The following is a 15,325-nucleotide window of genomic DNA, read 5'->3' on the forward strand; positions in this document are numbered from 1 at the left end:
CTCCAAAGGAACCTGGCCATAAAGTATACAATTTGTGCATATGCTGCCCTGAATTGCTTCAGTAATTTATTTTCTCTGAAAAGCTCAAGCAGCAATGGGAGTCCCAGAATCAAAGCCCTCAAATGAGGGTATTTCAACTAATGCTCAGCTAAAATGCAGACCTTAAGGGTAACGAAGGATAGCAGCAGTAAGCATGAGATTAGGACCGTACATTTGCTGCAATAGCTTCAGGCCCCTGGTATAAAGCAACGGCCAAGCACATGACAGCATTTTATTTCTGACTCCTCCACTAAGTGTGTTTCCTACCGCTCAACCAAGCATAACCTGTATGGATGCAAGTGTCTCCTTAGTCTCCCTTGCGTGACTTCTAGCACTCAGTGACTCATTCTCACACAATTTGCCTCACGCCACTGTTCTTGTGAATCTCATAAAACCCCTCACTGTGGTGCTACCCCATGCTGTTGGGAACCTGTGTGAATAGCGCTGTTGTGTGAGCGGGGCTGACTTGATGAGTCTTTCTTACCCACTCCAAACAGCAGCAGCGCCACCTCAGACACTGCCCAATGCCACTGCTGCAACTGCTGTCTCTGCCATGGCATGCTGTCATGGGAAAAACAAAGACACTTCCCATACTCCTTCCTTTGCATGGTCTCTGAAAATAAATCCAACAACCCACACTTACAGGCTTAAGGAGAGGAGCGTAGTAAGGAGGTACAGCATGTGAGCAAGAAGCATGTCAGTACATCTTGCATCTGCAGCAGGCTGGAGGGACGTAGTGGCAGACTTGGCATGGTTGGCAACCTTCAGTCTCGAAAGACTATGGTATAAGCCTACAGCACCAGGTATTCCCAGGCGGTCTCCCATCCAAGTACTAACCAGGCCTGACCCTGCTTAGCTTCCAAGATCAGACGAGATCGGGCATGTGCAGGGTAACAGTTGCAAACTACAGACTTGGCATGAAGGGCACTCCAAATTTGCCAGCCTGTTGCTTCCTTCACAGTCCACTACTGATGCAAGCCACATCAGGTGGCCTCATGGTTGGGCCGTCTCTGCCTCAGGGCAATCCATATCTTGTCTGTTGCTTCATTCCTTCTTCAGTTGCACATACATGCACCCTAATCTCAGGCACCCTCTTGTCTTCTTACTGTATGACACAGATAGGGAAAACCTCTGCCTGCTTTAATCACACTTTGTCTCCAAAAAAGGAGTTCAATTCAGCCAATTCACAGCAGCCAGAAAATGAGAGGGTTCAGTCTAATTTTCATGAAAGAGGGGAGGAGGAAGGTTGGTGTGGGCTGACTAGCAGCAGCATGAGGATGCCTATAATAAGTTATTACTGTTTCTTAAGCATCCGAAACAACAAGGCTCTGCGCACACATTAAACGAACAAGGACCAAACCCTGCCCACTAGCTTACCATCTAAGCAGAGACAAATGGAGGAAGAGAAATGCTTTGTCACACAACACAAAGCCTGAGAAAAAACAATGCAGTATGAGACATGGAACCCAAGATCTGTCGAGACTGCCTGCGTGGGAGGGCTGCAAACTTTAATTAGTGGAATTGGTAGATTTATCAGTGGGGTTGAGGCTGTGAGCTAAAGGCACAAATGTTCTATTTTTCAGCTTATTTGAGTTGTGGTGCGACACTGGTAATAATGAAACAAAAAATAAAATATTCAAGATGCCCTTTCCTCGAACAATGAGTGCTATATCTTGTTTGTTCACTTATAAGATCTCGCATTGGGCTCAGTATCTCAAAAGGTCTCCTATAGTGAGCTTTGGAGCTATGTAAGTTTATTTAAAGGTAATTAATAAACAGATGAATCAGTTAAAAGACAAATGATTAATCTCTTTAACCAGCTGTCCATCCTGCTTTGTGGTATGTTTACACAGGCTTTTCGCTGTTTAAAACTGATTACTGTATTGCAAACCACCAATACGGTTGGTGGTTTTCAATATCAGACCAAAGCTTCTTAACAGAAAAGGCTCTACTCTACAAACCCATAAGAACATAAGAACATAAGAACAGCCCCACTGGATCAGGCCACAGGCCCATCTAGTCCAGCTTCCTGTATCTCACAGCAGCCCACCAAATGCCCCAGGGAGCACACCAGATAACAAGAGACCTCATCCTGGTGCCGTCCCTTGCATCTGGCATTCTGACATAACCCATTTCTAAAACCCAAAGCCCCTAAGCAATGTATACATATCAATACAGCAAAATTATTAAACAAACTGAAGGAATTGCAGTGACAAAAGTATTACCAAATTGATGCATGTTTCTTGCTTATACATTAAAAACTGCTTACTGATAAAGAGGACTAGCAAGGCACAGAATGTTCAAGAGAAGTAAACGTTCACTTCCTGTTTCCTGTTGCTCAAAATCTGTCTTCTAGACTACAGGTTGCTTTCTTGCTCATCTGGCTATGAGCGTTTTGCTTGTAGGGTTTGTTGAAGCAAGAGACCATATCACTTTGTATGAATCTAATTCACATAAACAAACATAATGGGATGTAGGGGGCTGCAGGGAACTGCGGATAACCGGATATTGGGGACACTTGTACATAAACAAAATGAACAAACAATGGTCATTGTTGCATCCACAGTGATGGTCCTAACCACTGAGAAAAACTGACAAAAGATGTTACTTACACACTAACTTCAAAGATTTCAGGATACTTGTGTTGTCTAATAACTATGATAATCTGAATATGGATTGGCTACATCCCAAATGTTACAGTAAACGACGTTTGTGTTTATGTGATGTTCAAGACATTTAAATAGAAAGGCTAAACCTTTTAGTGCAAGTTATATGACAAACACCCATACAAAACCACTTGCTTACTTAATCCATTTTTGCTGGGTTCACAGATGTACACATTTGGTCCCTGTTGCATGTATGCAACATTGGGCAGAAATGGCTTAAAGAAAAACAAACCACCAATTATAGGAGGAGTATAGACAGAAAGAACAAAGATAGCAAAATCTTCAAAGGGAGTCTGTTGGCAAGTGATTGTTGCAAATATGTTTAAAATGAGGGAAGTACCTTGGAGAACTTTATTTAAAAGATTTTTATCTTGCTTTTCCTGAAAAAGAAAGATTGAAGTGGCTTGCAATAATGAAATACACAAAATATTAAAACCTAAAACATAAAAGCCCAATCATATCCATTTCCCTCCCTCACCAATACAACAGTGCCAAAATGGTGATTTTGGTCCTATGGTGTGGGGCACTTGTGGAGGTCTCCTCTGGGTAAGGGAACAATCATCCCCTGGGTAAGCCTCTGTGGTGCAGCAGTGGCATAGCTAATGAATGTGTAGCCCAGTGCAGAGCTCAAAATGATGCCCCGGAAGTGATGTCACAACTGGAAGTGAGATCACACCCAGGCTTTTTAAAAAGTGCAGATTGGGGGAAAACCTGCCTCCTCCCCACAGCAGCTCACCACCCAATTGATCTGCCACCTCCCCTCAGCCAGTGGCATAGCTAAGGCATCTATCTGCTACCTGGGATCAAAGAAGATTTTGTAGCCCCCACCTCCATGACAGAATCAAATTTAATTAAGTAAATAAATAAAAAGTGTGCCCCTTATTGGTTAGAGACACTGTGCTAGGGTGAAGAGGGATGGTTATTCTCTCCCTGCTAAATATAAGAGGAGCACCACTTGAAAAAGTGCCTCTTTACAAGTTAGCAAGAGTAGCTGTTATGATACATGGAAACGAGAGCTGACTCATATTAACACCTTATTGGTTCCATGCTGTATCATAACAACATCTCATTGGCTCTCAGAACAATCAGTCTCACAGGTCACAGGTTTTGAGTTATGAAAATCCACTTTTTGTTCCTTAAGGCAGTTGTGTTTTCATTTTCTGGTTAATTGGCCATAACTTCTGATAAAAAACAGATATTCTAATGTGGTTTGTTTCATTGCATTCTGCATTAAATTGCCTTTTCAATGATATATAACATGATGGTATTATTTGTACATACAAAGATTTTCACAATTTTGGCCACTAGTGTCAAGCTCAGCTTGTTGCCCCCCGAAGCTTGTTGCCCAGTGCGACTGCTATCCCCTGCACCCCCTTAGCTACACCACTGTGGTGCAGGGTGGGGTTTACACAAATTTGCACTAGCTAAATAGCCAGCACAGGTCTTTGTGGACCAATGCCACAGAATCAGATCCAGGAAGGTGAAGGTGAAGGCTGCATTGGTGCTGCCTATCCCGCTCCTCGGGCCTGATCCATCATCCCCTCACCCCTTTCTGCCTCCCCTGCTGACTTGCCATCTCCAGCAAGCAGTGGGGGAAGCACTGATGCAGGTGGGAAAGCACAAGCCTTTCCACCAGTGCTCGCAGCAGCATGCCAAAAGGCATGCTGTCAGAGCACTTTTTACAACTGGCACCAAATGCTTTACAGCAGTCAGCACCTGCATAGCAGGTGCCCCACCAGCAGGTGACGCGCATAAGTTTGGTTCATAAAATATATACATAATAAAATACATAAAAACAAGCACTAAATAGGTGGTTAAAAAGCAGCCAGCAATAAAATTCAAATAAATGATTAATAATCATGGAGTATAGTACGCCCCGAACAGTAAAGAGAAGTCAGACAGCAGTCTGATCAACATTATAGCTCACCTGAACTCTGGAGGGGTTCTGGTGAGGGCTCAGGACACTTTTATTTCATAAGGCTTTTGAAAAAGGTGGGGAGGAGGTTTACATTGGGCTATAACATTGGTGTAAAAGGATCCAATCTACCGGCACAGATCAACTTGGACATGGTGTAAAAGGGAATTCCACTTTAGAGGCACTACCACAGATCAGGCTCTCCCTTTAGCTGCCACCCATCCCACTTCTGTCTAGAATGTTCCCCAAAGCACCCTGAAAAAAGGTTGCAGATAATTCTATTAGAGATTTTTTTATTTATTATTGTATTGTGAATATACATGCTACTCAGCCAAGATGGACTCCTCAAGCAGTTCAGGTGTTTAGCTTATATCCTCAGAATCTTACTTCACCTCCTTTAAGCTAGAGATGCTCAGGACTGAACCTGAAGTCTTTTTTATGCTAATCATTTGCTCCATTTCTAAGCTATGACATTTCTTCTTCAGGCTAGCCCATATTCAAACTGACATGTATCAGTTGTTGTGTTGTGTATCTCTTTGTAGAAAGGGGATGTGCCAGAACACCTTGATGCATACAGGTGCAACCTATTTAACCATGAATTTTTTATCTGCGGATTTGTCTCAACAAGAATGGGGAGGGGAATTGAAAGGCGCGCACACCTTTGCCTCCTTTGCCAGCTATGCAAATCTGGGCTGGTGATTATCTGTCAGGAACATGATGTTATATAATGAGGAGAGGGATCTCCTACTCTAGCAACTTAAGGTATTTCAAGACAAGAGCAATGTAATCAGAATTCAGTTAATTTCTTGGTACTCCCATGGACATTACTTTCAGGAACTGGTGTTGACAGCACACACGCTCTCCCTACTCAAGACCCTTCAAATCAGGCTTATAGTGCACAAAACCAGTAGACTGGATGCAAAGAGATACCAAGCTAGAGGGTTTATCAAGTTTTGGGCACAATGCACTAAGGCTAGGAATACAGCCTGTGGGTTGTATACCAAGCTTTGTTATCAATGCCCATTACTGAAAGCTGAACAGACTCAACCTCAGGGAAGTCTTGTAGGCAAGGAGACAGGAGATGTATATCATTCAAGACAGCCCAAAACACTGCCAAAAGCCTCCACCTCACACAGACAGAGAAATAGCCCTGGAGCCATGGAAGAGGTTCCCCTTGCAAAGGAACAGTAACACTCATAGAGCCCCTGAGCCAGCAAAGAGGCTGAAGAGGGGAAAGGGGGGTGGAAAACCCTGTGTAACCAGAACATGTGCAGCAAGGTGGAGCGCACGCGCTCTCGCTCTCGCTCTCGCTCTCGCTCTCTCACTCACTCACTCACACACACACACACACAGAGGCAGGTGTGGTAGTAACTGGGGATTGCTTTAAAAAACCCAGGGAGTGTTTGCCGAATCCCAACCCCCCAGGCTGAGATGGTGCGGGCTCCCCGTGCTCCAGCCTACACAAACAAAACAGCCCAGCAAGCAAGTCTTCCCAGAAAGCCAAAGCATGAGATTTAGGCTACAATCCAATCCACACTTTCCTGGGAGTAAGCCCCATTGACTAGAATGGGACTTACTTCTAAGTAGGCAAGCATAGGACTGGGCTTTCAGGCTACAGTCCGATCCACACTTTCCTGAGAGTAAGCCCCATTGACTACAGTGGGGCTTACTTCTGATTAGAAACGCATATAACTGGACTCTTAAAAGCTCAGCATCCCACCTGTGAAAGAAGCAGGGACAGCTGGCAATGGGGAGGGCTGAGTACGGAGCGGAGGAGGGGGAGGAGAAGGGATTGATAACAGCTGCTTTAGTTTCCTTCTAGCCCCAAGTGTCAGGCTGCAGCATATTTGCGTAACTCTATGGAATTTAGCACGAGTTTTTTCTTAAATGCAAAAGGTCACAGAACGGAACTCACACATACAAATAGGCTCCATCTGTATATGCACTTCTGCTTTCCCTGTTTATGATTGCAAAGCTGGAGATGTCTTTTCACCAGGAGCATTTGGTACAACAGTTTTTGTTTTGTTGGTACTCCAGGAATAAGAAACACAAAGTAATAATTGTATTGAAGCCAATTGTTTTAGTTATAACATACATCCCTTTCTCAAAAGGCAATCACTTCTTGTTGGGGTAAACGTATGCAAGTTTTCCAGTTAAACAAATACTTTTTAAGTTGTCTGGTACAGAGTTTTGTGTGCTGTGGAAAAGTGATTTCCCCCCGCCCTCGCTTTTTGAAAATAAAGCATGGAATAGAGAATCAGAAGCTTAGTAAGAGAGGTTTGAAAGGAACAAAAAAGAACTAGTGGGCAGCCTTCCTGTTCTTCTCTGTATGGTGCATTAAGTGTATTGTGTACCAGAGCATTAAGAGGATTTCTCTCTCTCTTTTTTTTTTTAAAGTCCACTGTTATTGAACTTGAAACCTTTAATGGTGAGCAAAGCAGTGTTTTTCTTTAATATAATTCTACTATTGATTTCTTCATTCATTTAATCTGAATGATTCTGACAGTTTTTTAAAAAGATACATTACCTTGATGAAAGATGCAATATTTTTCATCCTTGGAAGCAAAGGCAGGAAGCAAAGGCCTAGCAGAACAAGCAAAAGAATACTAAAGTGCTCTACCAGTAAAACAGGCAGTGTATGAAGCTCACATTTTTAATTACATATTAAAATGTACCAAATCACTCAGTTTGGATTAGGTCTTTTCCCCAAACAATTTGATCCATCACTAAGAAAGCAAAAGTATGTCTGTATCCTTAGCTGCGATACATGTCAGATTATATGCCAGTCAACACCTTCCCCATTTTGGACACTTGTTCCAACCTTATTACATACCTCCCTCCTACATGATAACACAGGACATTCCGTGTACTTCCTATCTTGATGGAAGAAGGTTGTTATGTCCATAGGTCAGATACATACGACAGATACCAATTGGTGAGTGACTTGCAGTTTTCTTCAAGAGAAAAATTATCCAATACCTTATTTTCTATTTCTGGAAGGAAAAAGAGAGAGAATGCAGCCCAGTGCTCAGAACCAACTTATTGTCTACATAGAGATGCATGTTCAATATCTCTTCATTTCGATTACAGATAAGTGTCGCTTAGCGACATTCCGAGCAATGCCAGACTGCATATATGGTTGTCCGTTGTTGGTTTACTATGCAGTAGCTGAAAACTCCTTATCTTTGTGTTGGCATTATTGTCATTAGGAGACCCCAGAGGCTTCTTCTTGGTTGCGCCAGTCCTCCAAAGAACTCAGAATGGCCCACAGAAGCATCCAGAAGCTATTTCTTGTTTGCTTTTAAAAACTGGAAATAGTTTCTGGATGCTTCTGTGGGCCATTCAGAGGCCCATTGAGGCCCAGTGTGACCCAGAAGAGGACTCTGAAGCCTCCCAAAGACAACACAACCAAAAAAAAGGTAAGTTTTTTTGCATAACAAAAATTGCTTAATGATGGGGTTTGGAGAAAGTATCTCCGTCATTAAGTGATACATACCTGTATTAACCTTTCCATTCCACCCTCCCACCTAATACACAGTCAAGACAGATAACAGATGAATTTCCTCCACCCTTTCAACTGGTGGCTCCCTTGACATACTGGGCCATTGGCCGCTACTCCCCATTAGGACTACAATCCTATACATTGTTTAGGGCAGCAGGTTTTTAGCAAGGATTCTGTGGCTCCCCTGGCTGGTTTCCACAGCTTCCGGGGAGCCACAGCTCACAGGTTGGGAATCACTGCCTTAGAGGTAAAATGGGAAGTCAACTCTACCTTGATGAATGTGAATATGGAATCAGAAAATGTTAGTTTTTCTGGCTCGCTATATTAAAGGGCACAATATTTTACATGATATATTAGTCAAGCTCAATTAATCTGAGAATCAATTAGAAACATCTAAGGCAGTTGATCCTACACACATTTATCTTAGCAATAACTTGTTGGTGCAAACCAAAAAGTAGCTGCTTGCAAAGGAGAGGGCACCTGGAGCTGCAGCAGCTTCCTTCCACTTCCTCTAGTAGCACTGGAGGGAGAAGGAGGCTACTGGTTCGATGATAATCTTTCAGCTCACTTTTAGCAGACCAGAAAAGGACTCTAGTGCTGATTGTTGCTGCTTCGTCAGACATATGCTGTGGAGGTCCGCAGATAGATGGGGAGGGGCTTGTCAGTTCACTTCCCCTCTAACTTGTGACTTGATGCAGCACTTTTAGATTACCTCATGGAAAGGTGACTGGGTACCCAATCCTATCCTTTCCTTTCCCCACTGATGCAACCACACAGACACAATGCATGCTGCATCCGGGGGGGGGGGGCAGTCCCAAGGTCTCCTTTGGGTAAGGGAACAAATGTCCCCATAAGCCCCTTGCACAAGAATGAATCTACTCAGACCTGTGCCAGTGATTTCACTGTTGCAAGTCCCAGCGGACCTTGGGAGGCAGATTGAGGTCTGGAAGGTGGAAAGGATATCAGTGACACAGCTGCCACTGATACCATCCCCTTCCAGCACTCGTCCCCCCATTCTGTCCCACCTTCTCCCTCTTCCTAGCTTGTTCCTCCCCTTCCCCACCTCCCTCCAACCCCTTACACTGACTTACCAGTGCTGGAGGCCACAGAGGGTTTCACTGGTGGGCCTGCACTGCTGCTTGCAGCGGTGGCCCAGCTGCTCCCACTGGTACATCACATTTGCAATTGCTAAAGCAACTTACACCACCACCACACTAGTTCCGGCAGCGTAAGGACACCTTAGAATTCATTTGCAAGACTCCCCTCCCTACTCTCTCCCACCAAACAGATAATTGGCAGCATCCAAGGCTATATTATTGAGCTTCGCACATATAACCCCAGTATCTAGATCAATTTTTCATCCATGGGGAAGGCATATGCAGTATTCACTTGCATGTATCATTCTTCCAGTTATATTGGTGGCAGGCACCTTAAGCATGCTCAGGTCTATGGTGAATTGTGGTCCTACAGTGAGAGCTGAACTGCTTTGCACATGGAATATTCAGCCTCCCTTTAGCAGACAAATATGCACCCCTGAAAAAGTCTCTCCACAGGTCAAAGGTCCCTCTGAAGTAGCACCATATGACATGCCTCTTCAGAGCCTGACTACGACCACTCGGGTACTATTTCACTACTTTTAACCGAATGAATCATAGGAACAATTGATACTGTGGCTCTTAGTTGATAATTTCTGTCATGTTTAATGTTGAATGGAGTAAAACAGAAGAATTTTCATTATAATAATTTATAGACAAACATAACAAAACATGTAAAGCCCAGATTTTGACAACTTCATCTTGGATTAGAGAAATTGTATCATTTTAACAAAAAAAAAAAGCACCACATTTCTTGCTGATTCACTCAAAGTCAGCCTGACTATTTCGGTGGAGAAGTGGTTGTTAATTCTTGAAATCAAACAAGAACAGTTAGTGCATTTGAGTTATAAGTTCTTGCTTGACACCTGCACATATTTCTGCATTTGCTGACATGAATGGTGTTGGACCCTGGGAAGGTACTTTGATGATGATTAAGGGCCCAATCCTGACTTGGGCCAGTGCCACTTGGGCCAGTGCCAGCGCTGACCTCAAGTGACAGTGTTGGGTGTTGTAAACATGTCGTAAGGCACACCCGCAATGCCAAGTCAGCGTCAGCACTGACCCACTGCCAGCCAGATAACACCCAGAGCTAGGTAAGAGGGGGGAGGTGTTCTGGGGTAGGGGAGTGTGGGATGGGAAGAGGAACTGGGGTAGGAGGGAGGTGAGACTGGCAGAGCCCTGCTGAACTCTGGAATGCCCAATGCCAGCAAGATAGCTGGCACAGACTTGAGAAGCTGCATTGTGGGGCTTGGGGCTTTCCCTGGGGGAAGGGGATGAAAGGAGACCTCCGGTGGCTGCCACAGGGCAGCAGGATGTATCGGTAGCTGCTTTGGCATTGCTGCACCCAGTGGCAATGCTGCCTTTGGGACTGGGCAGTTAGTTCACTATCAAATAGACTTGATTTTTGTCAAATAGCTACAGCAATCTTTATAAACATATCTGAACTTTCATGACATCTCTGACTTTAGTTAGCACATGAAGATCAGACATATATGAGCCAGCTGTTAGAGAAGACCTCATCTAGAATACGGTCTTCAATAGGTCCTCACATAAGCCTGCCCTTAGTTTGCTAACTGCAGCCTGAGATTACGATGTTCATAGTTACCCAATTTAGAATATGAATTTTGTCCAGAACTTAATTATCAGCTGTATTATGTATCAAGCATAATTTCCTCAAGAAATTCTTCTCTCGCTTGGAATATAAAATGAAATTCTGCACATGTGCAAAACACCAACTGCTGTGAAACTATGTGAACTACAAATCCAGGTACTTTATAGGCTTTTGCAAAGAAGTTCTTTAACATTAGCTCTTTTGATAATGTATCTGTCAATGTATTTGTCAATCGGTCACATAATTCACAGCAGACCATCCATCTAATCAACCTTTTTCAGGGAGTAACTGTTTGGATCAATCAAGCTTCCTTTTCCTTGTGAACACTTAACAAGGTGGTTGTACTCCATCCAGATCTAAAATGATCTCTTGTTCCCAGGTGCCTTTGTTTCAGGGCAGGGCAGTTAAAGTTCCAGATGGCTCTTTATTGCGGCTGGCACTGCAAGGGGGATACAGAGCATGTGAAACCAAATTATAATTCCGGGGGGCTTGCAAATGCATGCAGCCGCATCAATCAGTATGCAAGCATCAGTATTACGAGCTGAGAAAGAAGAATTTCAGAAAACAAATTACCTTTTTCCAAGAATTGTCTGAGAAAGTTTATAAATACCAAACTGATTATAAATTGATCCATTGGGGGTACACCCATCACTAACTACAGTATCAAGTGATGACTTGCATGTGTGAATCAGCCATCACTAATCCAGCACAGTTTACACATCCAGCTGTGAGCGAGATGAAAAATAATTAGTAATGTGAAATCAAATTATGCATATGCATGTGTAAACCAGCCCTTAGATGTTGAATAGGGCTCTTGGGTCTAAGGAGTGACAGAGATCACAGCATGAAAAGTCCCTTGATGGACCCCACTTCTAGCAAATTACTCATGACTTTTCCTAGCATGATATCTACTTAAGGTTCTAAGGAGGTGGGTATTTTAATTTAAAGAAAGAAGAACGGAAAGCACTGACATCAGTATTCTTGATAATACACGAGAATGATCAAACCAGTTTGAGAAAATTGCAGCCAGCTAAGTTCAGCAGTATAGCTTTTCTGTCTGATAGGACAGCTGTGAAACTGCCAGGATGTGGGTGACATAGCTGGATCGGAGAAAATAAAGCAAGGTTAGAGAAAATCTCTTGGTTCACATAACCATAAAAGGGACAAAAGGGTCATCTACTGTCAAAACCCTTAGGAGCACCCATCCAGTGTTCATTCCCCCAATCAATCTATCAGCCAAAGTCCCAACTTGCCATAAAACAAGGCTTATATGGCAAGCCACCCTGCAGGGGAAAACCAATATTCCCAGTGTCACTAATAAATGGACCTGGGTTAAAATGTTTTCCCAAGCCAAACCAAATACTTGGTCAGTTAGACCCCCAGTATAATGCTGCATCAAGCAACTTCTATGCCCTAAACATATTGCTAATGCTGCACTCTACTTCCATGGATCAGACCAGAACAAAGTGTTCAAGAGTCAGCTGGCTGGCTGGGAAGCAGGCTTACTTAGGTATATACGTATGTGGTGGAGAGCGAATTTACAGTATAAAAAAGTTACCCCTAGACTGACCATTATGTAGAGTGACTGATAAAAGTTGTGGTGAATTAAGAATGGTTGTGACTTTTATAGAGACTGCTATTGCCCCAGTTTTTGCTAGTCTGATAGCTTCTGACCATTGTGTTAAAAACTTAGTACTGCTGCTGTCCAGTCAAAAGCAGCTAGCTGGGGTCCCTTTACTTTCCTCTACTGCCCCCAGGATATGGCTGAATGTAATTTGATGAAGTGACAAGTACAGGACCAAAGTCAAGTTGCAGTGGTGTCTGCAGCACTGCCTGGTCTGCTTCTCTGACAAAGCCTCTACTTTGAGAACATGTCTAATGACATACTTTAATGTTATTTTCATCTGTCTATATACAGTAAGTCCTCATTTAAAATTGTTGATAGGTTCTTGGAAACAGCAGCTTTAAGCAAAACAACATATAACGAAACCCATTTTTCCATAAGGTAATTGATGTACACAAAGAGTTAAGTTCTAGCATATTTCTGGTCATTACCAAAATTCTAAATAAAGATCCAAAACTAATATTAAGCACTGAAATAAATGTGAGCTTTCCAGGCTGAAGAAAGCCCACACACACCATGCAAACTTCACACAGACAGTGGCTCTGGCCAAAAATGGACTATTTTCCTCATTGACTTGATAGTGAAACAACTTAAAATGAAACAACTTTAAGTGAGGGCATGAGATATTACATATTCTTTGAAGTCTATTTAACATCCTGTCCAATGCACCCATGTAGATGCCCCATCACCCATACTACCCCATTCTCAGTTCTAGCTGAGAATGAACAAAATCTCCCATCAACTAACGTCAGTGAAAATACGTATAATTGGCTACTTCTCCACGCTACCCAACCTCCTGCTCTGCTGATGGTAGTTGTTCTTGCTCCAGGTAATATTTGGGGCAATTACATTGTACATATGTTGCATCTTGCTCCTCGCATCTACATTTTTTGAAGAAAGATTCCAGAATAACATACCTCCAATAGTTGGACAATTCTGATTTTGGCCCCAAATTCTTATTTACAACCCACTGGGGGTTATCCTCTCAGCTTTTGTACTGTATAGGTCAATTCCCCGTTCTGTGTTGCCTCTGCAAATATATTTGTAGAGTGGTATCATATTTCCTCTCAGCCTTCTTTTTTTCTGGGCAGGAGGTCTGGTCTAGAGGGTAGAGCCTCCGTCTGCCTGAAGATAACATCCACAAGGTCGCCAGTTCGAGGCCACCGGCACCGTGCGACCTTGGAGCAGCTGACAAGCTGAAGCTGAGCAATTCCATCTGCTCTGAGCGTGGGAGGATGGAGGCCAGAATGTGAAGCCAGATCGGAGTGTAACACCTTGAATGTAGTGGTTTTTGAAAGAAAGAACCTTCTTTCAAATTGTAAAAATCCCTATTTAATAAGGGATTTAATAAAGCCTGCCTATGTAAACCGCCTTGAATAAGTCTTGAATAAAGACCAAGAAAGGCGGTATATAAATACCTGTTGTTGTTGTTGTTGTTGTTGTTTTTAAATAAGCTAAATAGTCCAAGCTCTTTTACTCTTTCTGCACAAAAGAAATTATGATGAGATTATCTGAATCAGATGAGACTTACTTTCTGTGAGAATCGTCATTGTCCTTTTCCTGCATTTGGGGCAGTTTGAATTGATCTATCTTGAATATGTGTTAGGCAAAATAAGACTAGGCACTATATTCCAGATGTAGCTTCAGTACTGCCTTTGTTAGGGAGACCTTTGTTTCCCTGTCTCCACTAAAAATGCTTTGCCTAGTTAATATAGTTACCATCTTGGCACCCCTATATCAGAGGTTCTCAAACTTACTATAGTCAAGGCACCCTTCTTTCACAACGGCCTCTTCTTCCAGGGTGACACCATCTTGGATTTTGCAAGATCTTGTATAACCTAAGATGGTAGTGCCCAGGAGATCAGAAATGATGGGCACTGCCATCTGGGATCACACAAAATGTTGCACAATCCAAGAGGATGGCACCCAGAATTGCTGGGAAGAAGAGGCCACTGGGGACAAACTGTGAGGCCCCTGTGAGTTCGCCATGGCACTTGACCTGGCACTTGAGGGTGCTGTGGTGCACAGCTTGGGAACCATTGCCAAATATCATTAGCCTTTTTCACACAAAGGAGCAGGATTGCTCCAGCTGGCGTTGACTTTGACTTCCATGAGTTCAACAAAAGATTTGAACTGTGCCTATAGTATCAAAACACATGGGTGTACGCTCTAAATGAGCTATTCGAGACACTTCCTTTTGCAGGGTTCCCAGACATCTTGAAAAAGCTTCCACAATGTATGCATAGATCAAGAGAAGGGTCATATGTATATACAATGTATGCATAGATCAAGATGGATATGCATAGATCAAGAGAAGGGACAGTGAGTGCAATCCCACTATACCCCTCCCCCATGTGTTCATCTGAATTTGTGTGAAGCTATTATCCAAATGCTGTGGTTGACACCCAAGCTATTTAGATCAATTAATTTCTGAGTTCAGTTATCAATTAAAAATCAATTATCTGTGTTGAGATTAAAACTTAACTTCTCAAAGTTGGGTTTTAGCTTACGTTCACTACTTTCTCATGACATATATATTTTTAGTGTAAGTTTTGTCCATACAGAGGAAAAGGAACACTTGGCATCCAGGTAGAAATTAACCTAATAGAAATTGTTGGACAGAACTATTGAAAAACCATGGTTGACTTCTAGTTAATTATCTTTGCCCTTAGTTACTCTTAAATGCCAAGACCAGAAAATACAGGCTCTCAGATTCAGACTACACAAAATGTGCACCCTTTAATCATTATTTAACTTGACCACTTCTACATTCTGAGAAGAAAGGAGGGGGAATATCTATTCTGTACATTCTTGGACTAATATAGTGCAAAACAGCAGGGTGTAGCTAGATGTTCCAGCTGATCAGGAAGTTA

At 42.8% G+C, this 15,325-nt stretch overlaps 1 pseudogene; it reads right to left on the reverse strand.

Moving 5' to 3' along the window:
- Nucleotides 1-827: 827 nt before the first annotated feature.
- Nucleotides 828-944, reverse strand: LOC136646674 (5S ribosomal RNA; annotated as a pseudogene).
- Between the last annotated feature and the right edge of the window lie 14,381 nt (nt 945-15,325).

This window comes from Tiliqua scincoides, chromosome 3 (genome assembly GCF_035046505.1).
Source record: "Tiliqua scincoides isolate rTilSci1 chromosome 3, rTilSci1.hap2, whole genome shotgun sequence".
NCBI lineage: Eukaryota > Metazoa > Chordata > Lepidosauria > Squamata > Scincidae > Tiliqua > Tiliqua scincoides.